The sequence below is a fragment of the Schistocerca cancellata genome, chromosome 1 (genome assembly GCF_023864275.1).
Source record: "Schistocerca cancellata isolate TAMUIC-IGC-003103 chromosome 1, iqSchCanc2.1, whole genome shotgun sequence".
Lineage (NCBI taxonomy): Eukaryota > Metazoa > Arthropoda > Insecta > Orthoptera > Acrididae > Schistocerca > Schistocerca cancellata.
The window spans coordinates 1,108,174,960-1,108,181,824 of record NC_064626.1 but is presented as its reverse complement, the minus strand read 5'-3'; the positions used below and the strand labels follow the sequence as shown (position 1 = coordinate 1,108,181,824).

The 6,865-nt window shown below is 41.3% G+C and overlaps 1 non-coding gene across 1 annotated transcript; it reads left to right on the top strand.

Moving 5' to 3' along the window:
• Positions 1-5,282: 5,282 nt before the first annotated feature.
• Positions 5,283-5,356, top strand: Trnat-agu (transfer RNA threonine (anticodon AGU)). The gene has a single exon. It is a non-coding gene; the product is annotated as a tRNA-Thr (tRNA).
• The last annotated feature ends 1,509 nt before the right edge of the window (positions 5,357-6,865 follow it).

Sequence of the window (6,865 nt, the reverse complement as noted above, 5' to 3'; positions counted from 1 at the left end):
AGATCGTTGCGCGTGGACAGAAGATTTGCACCAACCTGAGGTGTGTGCAAACCTGGAAGTTGGAGTTGAAGGTTTGAGCGAAACCTCTCAAATCTGTGGGTTCAAACCATATCTGCGCAGACAAGTTGGAGCGTGTGGACAGGAGATCGCCGCAAATTTGGCGCGAAACAGCTGTTTGCTCAGTCTAGTGTTTGTATTTGTGCGCACAGAGCATTAAAATGGCTGATACTCGTCAGTGTTCTCGAGAGTTTGTAAGTGAATTCATTGAAATATACAAAAACCACCCGTGTTTGTGGAAGATTAAAAGTAAAGAATGTAGTGACCGAGACAAAAAGACAGCAGCATACAATGCTCTAATTGAAAAATTGCGGGCAGTTGACGCCTCGGCAAACAGAGAAACGGTAATTGAAAAAATAAATTCGTTGCGAACTGGAGAAATTATTTGCGGATGGATGTCGAAACTTATAATTATCTCTTAAAGCTTGTAACCCCTCATATTATGAGAAAAAATATTTGTATGAGAAGGGCAATTTCTCCTCATGAACGGCTGGCGGTAATATTAAGATTCCTAGCAACAGGAAGCTACAAGGATTTGGAATTTTCGCCTGCAATATCGAAACAAGCTACAAGGATTTGGAATTTTCGACTGCAATATCGAAACAAGTGTTGAGTAAAATAATACCCAACACATGTGAAGCTATTTACGCTGTCCTGAAGGATGAGTTCATGAAGGCAAGTCAAGTAAGTTAAGTCTGTCAGCGAACTGTTTACCGAAAAGAGTTATCCAAAGTTCAGAAATCTAGAAGATCTGGTGTAAGAGTAGATCAAGTATACCAGCCAACGTTATGGTATTTTGATCTGATTGGCTTTCTTAGTGATCAAGAAGCGCCAAGACCAAGCAGGAGTACAACTGAAGATGAAATTGGAGTGTCAATGTGCCACGAAATGGAACACGAGGTAATGTAAAACAAAACAGGTACACCCTGCAACTCTCGCAGTAAATGTACGTGAGAAAACTGCTTTCGCTTTAGCAGCCACTGCCTACACCATTTTGACCGCTTGCTCTGTTTCCTGCGGTTGGTCTGAATGTTTTTTGCAACACAAGTTGCGAACACAGACCACAACAGAACTGCCTCCATTTCTATATTTCAAAATAACTGACTTAAATTTTTGACGTTTACGGGGAGCGTAGTCGCTTTCCACTGATATTTCTTTTCTACACCGACAGATGGCGGGCGAGTAGTAGATGGGGTTTGTGTCGTGTGAACACACCACATTTGCAGCGATCTTTTGCATGTACAGACATCTGCGCCGATGTCTGCGCAGACAGATCGTTGCGTGTGGACCGGGCTCTAGATACGCACGCGGTCAAACTTGGAAATCTTCTCAGAGGGTAACATCAGCGTATTTTACGGCACGTTAGAGCGTTATATGTGCCTTTCCCGTGACAGAACTAAACGTTCAGTTATTAGGGAATAGCGTCAGTATTATAAGTTGCCCGCGGTAGCCTTTTTTTTTTTAAACCATTCAATTACTAATATGTTGCGCCGACAGAAGCTCCTGACTGTACTGCGTATAAAAAGCTTCGCGATGTTGACAATTCGGAACGGAGCGAAGGGAGGAGAGCGTAGTTAAAGAAAGGACAGTACTGAACAGAGGAACTGCATTACTGAATCTTTTATCATGTTCACAGTTACAACATAAGTGGAGCGACCCCAATGGAAGAAACTACATCTACGTGGATTCTCTGCAATCACACTTACGTGGTTGGCAGAGAGTGCGTAGAGCCATCTCCACAATAATTCTCTACTACTCCGCCCTCGAACAGTGCGCGGAAAAAAACGAACGCCTAAATCTTGCCTTTCGAACTATGCTTTACCTTATTTTATTAAGACGATCGTTTCTCCCTATGTAGGTCGGCGTCAACAAAATATTCGGAGGAAAAGTTGGTGATTGAAAATTCGTGAGAACGTCCCACCGCTTCGAGAATCGCCTTTGTTTTAATGATGTCCACCAAAAATCCTGTATCATATCCGTAACACTCTCTCCCCTATTACTCGATAGCACAAAGCGTGCTGCCCTTCTTTGAACTGGTAAGGATCCCACATCGCGCAGCAGTACTCCTAAAGAGGACAGACAGGCGCCGTGTTGGTAATCTCTTTAGTAGATCTGCTACATCTTCTAAGGGTTCCGCCAATAAATGCAGTCTTTGGTTCATATTCCCCACAACATTTTTTATGTGACCCTTCGAAATTAAGTTGTTCGTAATTTTAATTACTAGCTATTTAGTTGAATTTACGGCCTTTAGATTTGAATGAATTATCGACTAACCGAAGTTTAACGGATTCCCTTTAGCACTCATGTGGATGACCTCACACTTTTCATTATTTAAGGTCACTTCCCAATTTTCGCACCATACAGGTATATTTTCTAAATCGTTTTGCAATTTGTTTTGTCTTCTGATGACTTTACTAGACAATAAACGGCAGCATCATCTGCAAACAACCTAAGGCGGCTGCTCAGATTGTCTTCTAAATCGTTTATATATATAAGGAATGGCAGAGGGCCTATAACACTACCTTGGGAAACGCCAGAAATCACTTGTGTTTTACTCGATAACTTTCCGGTATTTATTACGAACTGTGACATCTCTGACAGGAAATATTGAATCCAGTCGCATAACTGAGACGATGTTCCATAAGCACGCAAGTTGATTACAAGTCGCTTGTGAGATAGCGTCAAAGACCTTCTGGAGCTGTGGAAATACGGAATTAATTTGAAATCCCTTGTCAACAGCACCCAATACTTCGTGTGAGTAAAGACCTAATTGTGTTTCAGAAAAACGACGTTTCCTAAATCCCCGTTGACTGTGTGTCAATAGACTGTTCTGTTCGAGGTAATTCACTATGGGCGAGCGCAATATATGTTTCAAAACCCTGCTGCGTATGGACATAATGATATCGGTCTGTAATTTAGTGGATTACTCCTACTGCCTTTCTTGAATATTCGTGTGACCTGTGCAACTTTCCTATCTTTGGGTACAGGTCTTTCTTCGAGCGGCTGTACATGATTAAGTTGGTGCTACTGCATCAGCATACTGTGAAAGGAACCTAAATTGTACGTGGTCTCGATCGGAAGACTTGTTTTATTAAGTGATTTAAATGCTTCTCTACTCCGAGGCTATCTACTTCTAAGTCACTCATGGAAGCTGTTCTTGATTCGAATTCTGGAATATTTACTTCATCTGCTTGGACGAAGGAATTTCGGAACGCTGTGTTTAGTAACTCTGCTTTAGCAGCATTGTTACCGATGGTATTTCCATTGCTGTCCTCGGACCCGTAACTGTTTAACGTGGCCTACTACTACTAATGGATAAATAGTTCCCATCTTTCCTTAATTGAATGTTATGACAGAGTCGGCATACCATATTAAAGAAAAAAATATAATTAATCTTTGCCTTTACTACAAGTGTAAGTGCAATACCTGCAGCGGATAGTTCTCTTTTAAATGAAATACCTTAAACGTTTATGTGGTTTTCATTCAGTTTTTATGGAATTAGGATATTACTATCCTCAGAATCTTTTTGCACGACCGCGTAATTAGTAAACAGTATTCCTTATGTGAAAATCTCATTTAGTGTTATGTTCGGACTTCGTCTCTTAATTCTAAAGGTTCGTTGTTTAAAATGGTAGTGATTAAACTGGAGGCAAATGGCAGTCACACGAAACGAATCGACTCCGTCTTAAAAACGGCCACATTTCAAATTACCTGATTATTTCTCTCATTAATTTTTATGAAAGATAATTTTGAGCAAGTTTTCCGACGCAGTTAATCTTGAAGTGGATTATTATTCACTTAGGAGAACAGTTCATGTAACTCACTTTTAGTCTGAGCGACGACCAACGAAACAATAAGATACGATAAAACAGACCACCTTTTACCTACCCAAAAAGACAAAGATATTCTTTCATTGTTACTAAGTATGAAACTGTTGTTCTTAGACTTCTCTGGGTCTTTTATTGTCTCTGCTTATGCTTTTCATCGTAGCACGGCGACAAAATGAAACTATCTCGTGTTTTATATTCGAGGGTTTTATTAAAAAATAATAAAAAATAACGTAATAACTGATACTGGAACCGACTGAAATGACCGTCTCGTCAGTCTGTCCTAGCACGATACAAGAAATCCTGATTACGCTATCGCCTCTGACTGACGAGGATGATGATTCTGATGACTATAGTTAATTTTTAGTTTTTGTGGGAAAAGAGGTCTACTACTAAATGTTTCCAGGTGACCAAAGCCCCGCCATGGCAGCTGCGGAAAATGCAAATAACGACGAAACAAATACAGGTCACGCTTCAATATAACCAGAGCCATCCGCTTCATTTGTCAGGTCACAAGCTCATTAATCGATACCTCTCTTAAGGGAAAAAAACTATTCTCTAGCACGTGACATTAAAAAAAAAGGAGGATCAATCTATTTGAACAATACGGTCCTCGAAAACCCCTTCAGTACCAAAGTGTTGAGAAATATTCCTTCTTGGTAATGTTTCTGACATGCGCTAAACAGCTCAATAATTGGATAAAATGAATCTCCGAAAGAAAATCGTGGGGGGGCGTCTTGTAGCACTCGAAGCTCAAGGTTTCGCTAATGAAGCGGGGTCGACAGGAGCCCCAACGTCGCCCACTGGTTCTCATTTGCCGTCACTGCCAACGTCACCTTGTTCGTTCACAGATGCTTCTGATTACTCACAACGATTTTCGACACACCTACCTGGGAAGCAAGCGTAACGACTGCGTGCCAGGAGATGGCTTGAGGATAGTACCGTGTACCGATACCGGTAACCAGTGGGCAAAATAAGGAAAAAGTGGCCATGCACACTAAAGCAGACACTACTTCAGTGTATATTGGTCTCTGACACAACCAGCAGTATATCGGGAATATGTAAATTTATCTTCATTAAAATGATCCATGCATAACTTTTATTCTAAGTGTCTTACGAAGGAGAAAGTTCATCTCCAGCCGAAGCCAACACAAAAAATCATCTTTTGAATTACTCACGATACCTCTACATTGCCATCCTGATTGAAAGTGAAGAAGAACTACATGATCTGCTGAATGGAATCTAGTCAGTACAGAATATGCTAGGAGAGTAAATAGAAGAATATATGCTTATATGGGATGGGACACTACGAATGTAGTGTGTGGACATACAAAATGGGAATGTGGGTCTCGCGGGAGGCGTGCGCGAGATAGTCCCTGCAGTCGCGCTATCCTCTGTGCCTCGGTGGCTCAGATGGATAGAGCGTCTGCCAAGTAAGCAGGAGATCCTGGGTTCGAGACCTGGTCGGGGCACACATTTTCACCTGTTCCCGTTGATATATATCAACTCCCGTTAACAGCTAAGGTATTAATATAATTCTAATTTCGTTAAATAGAAGAAAGACGAAAGGAAAGTAAAGAGAAATAGCATAAATGACAATAGAGAGAAACCTAACATCAGGATTGACCGTCACGAAGTAGATGAAATTAAGGAATTCTGGTACGTAGGAAGTAAAATAGCCAATGACGGACGAAGCAAGGAGGCAAGGGAGACTAGCACGGGCAAAAAGGGCATTCCTGGCCAAGTGAAGCCTACTTGTATGAAACACAGGTCTGAACTTGAGGAAGAAATTTCTGAAAATGTACGTCTGGAGCACAGCTTTGCACAGTAGTGAAACATGGGCTGTGGGAAAACCGGAAAAAGAAGAGAATCGAAGCATTTGAGATGTGATGTTACAGAAGAATCCTGTAAATTAGGTGGAGTGACAAGGAATGAGGACGTTCTCCGCGGATTCGGGGAGGAAAGGAATATATGAAGAACACTGACAAGAAGAAGGGACAGGATGGTAAGACATCCGTAAAACCATCAGGGACTAACTGTAGATAAAGACAGAAATTGGAAAACACCGAGAAAATAGTTGAGGACGTAAGTTGTTAGTGCTATTCCGAGATGAAGAGGTTGGCACAGGAGAGGAATTTTTGGCGGGCCGTATCAAACCATCCAGAAGACTGATGACTTGGTTCAAATGGCTCTGAGCACCATGGGACTTAACATCTGAGGTCACCAGTCCCATAGAACTTAGAGGTACTTAAACCTAATCACGCACATTCATGCCCGAGGCAGGATTAGAACCTGCGACAGTAGCGGTTGCGCAGTGCCACTGATGACTATAAATAGGGATGAATGTAACACCATTTTCTGTCTGGAGCATGGGACTACAGCTGGTCAATATCCAATAAAACAATACCAATCGCTGTTATTGAGATGACGTAGTGTATCGTCGAAGCTGGTAGCTAAAAATAAAATCCAAATAACGGCGATTGGTACTGTTTTATTGGATAAATAAGGATGGTGATTCCGTTACATGAAGTGGTCTGCAAATGTGGTGTACGTATTTCTGCTGTCCAGTACGAAAGTTGATCAGAGTAACTTATTCTAAACTTTATGGTTGCCTTTCACACGTATGCTGAAAGACAGTCATTGAACGTTAGTTGGTGTATGTCTGCACAAGTTCAAACAGATTAAGCAAAACAGACTGTTTGCGCTTTTCAAGATCACTACGATTCATCTCGAGTATGTAATAGATTGTTTTTCCCTCCATCTCGTATGTTCGTAAAACTTGTCCGATGATTTCATTAACTGAGGACACTGCAGAGTACTCGCCACGTCGTTTTCGAGACAGATATAACTCATCCGCATATATTCGACAGCTGTTTAAGAACATTGTAGCAATCTTATCCAAGCAGAGAGGCCTTGTGATACCCGTCCCACTACTAGAGATTAAAACCTAACGAAGTTGATACACAGAATTTATTCTGAAC